A 4,024-nucleotide genomic window follows, 5' to 3' on the forward strand; every position below is an offset into this window, starting at 1 on the left:
CAAAAACTGTGTACTGGTATTTAGTGCTTGCGCTCTAGTAGAGGAAGAGAATAGTCGGATATCGCTGCGTTTGTACCTTAAGTAACACATTTTTCAACAAAGTCAGTTCAGGCGATCCCAATCGGTAATTGTAAATTTTCGGCAATTCGCGACGCGTCTAGTGTACTTGGATCCAGACGGGTTATTATTTTGCGCGTTAATACGTCCGCACAATAGCGGCACGGTAGTAAGAACTCGATTTGATTGCTCGATTAGTGACAGTTTCGAACCAGATTGTGCGGCGCAGAGTTGCCGATCTCCTCTGCGTGCATCGCACAGATCCGTCATCATCAATCTCTAGCCATCGAACCTGTGTGTTGACGTCGAGAGACGTGTGCAAGGGGCGAACAGGCCAAGAATAGTGACGGTGCAGTGCTGTAAAAAGGGTGCACAAAGCTGAGGAAGTTAAAGCACATTGGCAAAAGAGTTGCACGAGTATTTTACGCCAGTACAAGAGTGCATGACTCCATAAGGAAAAGTAGATTGTGTTATGTGGAGGCGCTTCCTCACGATCGCGAGTGTTGGTGGCGAATGTTCTTGTAGAGGTGGGAGGTGGAAAAATTTTGTTCTTCAATTTTGATCGGATCGGTTTTTGGACTGGTTTTTTTTGAAAGAAAAAGCTATTGTTTGCAACTGGTGTGTGAGTAAAAGCGAAGCGAAAAGTAATCGACAGCGCGGTGTGAATTAGCCAGTGGAAGGCACAGAAAAGAAAGCTGAAACAAGTTGATTCATACGGAATTCCTATACATACACTAGTAGGCACAAAGAGAGTGTAATAGTTGTTTTTCTTTTCGGGCAACGCCGCATCGGAGTATGCTGGAACGCAGTTTACCGTGGAATGAAGAGGCATCACTGAGTTACATACATAAAAGAGCAAGTGTATATACGAGGTTGTGGAAATGCAGATGCAGTAAAACAAAGCAGAGCCCCAGCCTTAATCTTTCCTGTACCTTCTCTCTATTTCCTCCACTGCAGGTAGATTGTTAAAACGACAATTATGCAAGAGCGAGAAGAAGATTTGATTAAGCGAAGACTTGGAACCAAACTTGACCTGTTGCAAAATCCAGACAAAGATATGAATACGTTCGGTAACAGTGTAAATCCAAGAAAACACCATTCCAGTCGACACAGAGCATTTGCCGGTTGACTATTTGGCACAGCTACTTAAAGATCGCAAACAGTTGGCAGCCTTTCCTGAATGTGTTCAACCATGTCGAACACTTGCTCGACGAGGAGATATCAAGGTTCAGGCATCCCTCTTCCAGATCACGGAGTGACGAAAGAGCCTCTGTAGCTTCCGGGATTCGAGGGGAGAAGCCATCACTTTGAATGAAAAGTGTATTGCGTACCGGTGAAAAGAGTATCCAGATTTCAACTGTTGCAGGAAGAATTCTCAGTCCTCGAGGTATGACTGCATGAAGCTTAAACTGGAGCAGGAAATGGGATGCAAGATAATGGTTCAGGGGGAAAGGCTCGATGCGTGATACAGAAGAAAGAGGAAGCAAATCGAGGCAAGCCAGAGCTTCAAACATCTGTTCGACGATCTGCACGTGTTGATTACCGTTGAAGATACCGGAAAAATCGAGCATCTATCAAGATCAAACGCGCTCTGGATGAGGTCAAAGAAACTGCTGGTTCCCCCATGCTGAAGGTGAAGACGAACTCAAGAAACGAGACAGCTCATGGAACTGGCCATTATCAATGGCACTTATCAAAGGATTCGAGCACTGAAAGCGCCCCCCAGCGGAGATCACCTTCGCGAGTCAGCCTCTACGACGGATGGAAGTAACTGGCTGCTGAACAGCGATTAATCCGGGTCCCTGCCGCCAATACGGGTCTCACACGAATCAACTCGCGCTGCAGCTGCACGAAATGCCGCCAATCCACTCGGTGCTCCACACTGATCCTGTCGCCACGAATCTCAGTGCCAACGACTGGTGCCAGTCTCATGACCGGTTCTGGCGTCACTCAACCATCGATCACACCACCGACTGATATACGCAACTGCACCTATGCCGAACTTCGCCAGCTATGCAGCTCTGGCTGCTGGAAACCCCTGCTTGCAGAGTACGCCGATCACAGTGTAGGTAAATCAAAACTCAAAGAAGAAGGCAATTCAAGCTTAGAGATCATCCTCTTTACTAAAACCAGGCAGAGGGGCAATAATCACAAACACGCATAAAATACACACACATATTTATATAATAACTTCTATTATATATAATTCTATTTTTTAATAACTTTTTGTTTTTAATCATTGAGCACTTCTAGAAATAGATATAAACCAAATCTGCACTCACATCTAGCACAATCTAGAAGATCTTAACATTTCAAAAATAACTCTTTGACAGAAAAAGCGTCTAGAACTCTATTATTAAAAAACCAGTTGGGTCAATAACGAATCTAAAAAACAAAACCAACTATTCAATCGCATTATTAAATAACAAATCACATTCGGAAGAGTACAGAAAATGCAACAATGCAACCTGAGAGATACAACAACAAAACAAAGCGCAACCAGCTAATCATCCGACTTCACTTCAATCCGAATCAATCTTCCGCAACAAAATATTCATTCTTCCTTCACATGTAAACCTTTCTTGTTTTGTTTATACAATAATGAGAGCATTAATGTGATTTTTGATCCCAATTAATTTGAGATTGAAGAGAAATTCAAATTAAATTGTTTTTGATAATTTTTACGCCCAATCACTTTATTGTTTTCTATTTCATCGATTTATATTTACTTCCTAAACGACTTTTCACTCACTTCAAACAATTCCCCAATAAAGACAAAAACTTTATCTTGGTTGAAACATGTCGGTTCAAACCGACAACTAACGTATGCCTGTTGGTGTAAAATGAAAGATGCATTATTCGTTATGACTTTTTGTATTAACTTCTGTTATGGTAGTCTCTGAAATATTTACAACAAATAGTACTCTATTAGACGATTGCACACAAAGTATGGAAAAACAATCAAATAAGCAAAGCTTTTATTCGTGTCTTCTCAAAACTTATATAAAATATAATAACACGATTTTATGATAAAAGAAAGTGTGTTTGAGAGTGAAAGAATGCGAGAGTGAAGTAACGTTGTCTCTGGAAGAATCGTAATTTTATTAAATTTAATACAAAATCCTAACTTCCACATGCGCGTACAATATTACTTTATGTGCAAAATACAGACACACATACAAACAGCTAGGAGTAAAAGAGAAATAAGAAACAACCCCTGTTCACTGTTGGATCACTATTGTTCGACAGTACAAAGCTACTCCGGTTTTTTTCCTTGTGGGAGGGCAAAACTAGCGGAAACCTGAGACAAGCGAGAGATTTTTACTTTTAATATTTAACTCAAACAAATCATCTGTCAAGTGGATGGAGAAATGCAGAATCTTCGATTCGTATGCAGAAAAACTAAAAGCAAAATTTGCATCGTCCTATAGTTCCTCTTGTCCCTGGGTGTCGAGGAAGCGCGGACGCCGTCGGACAACCACGTAATCTCAGACATTATTAATTAGATAGATGTGTTTTTAACTGTGTAGGCTTAACTCATAAGTGAAACTGTATAGTGCGTTAAGGAACAGAAACACAAAAAATAATTTTATTTTTCTAAAAATAATTATAAATGCAAGCCTATTTTATTAACGTATTAACAAATGGAAATAATTGCAAAATGAAATTGTAAAATAAAAACAATAAATGCAACTAGCAATGAAAACGCAGAAAATTTGGTAATAAATGAAAAAAAGAGTTAAAACCAATAATAACTCATCTTTAAAACAAAACTAGAAACAATCTCTTTTATTCTTATCATTATAATGTTAATAATAACGCTATCACAATCTCTTGATTAATCTATATTGGCATTCGTCTGGCCTGGCAGGAAATACGGTCGCAAGTTGCAAGCAGTACCCTGTTTCTTTGTCCCGCTGTCACACTGTAAAAGTTTGGCGCGGATCCATAACGTCGTTGACTCCAT

At 40.1% G+C, this 4,024-nt stretch overlaps 1 pseudogene; it reads left to right on the top strand.

The window, feature by feature from the left end:
* Positions 1–1,036: 1,036 nt before the first annotated feature.
* Positions 1,037–2,184, top strand: LOC134210009 (protein held out wings-like; annotated as a pseudogene).
* Positions 2,185–4,024: the final 1,840 nt, after the last annotated feature.

Source organism: Armigeres subalbatus, chromosome 2 (genome assembly GCF_024139115.2).
Source record: "Armigeres subalbatus isolate Guangzhou_Male chromosome 2, GZ_Asu_2, whole genome shotgun sequence".
NCBI lineage: Eukaryota > Metazoa > Arthropoda > Insecta > Diptera > Culicidae > Armigeres > Armigeres subalbatus.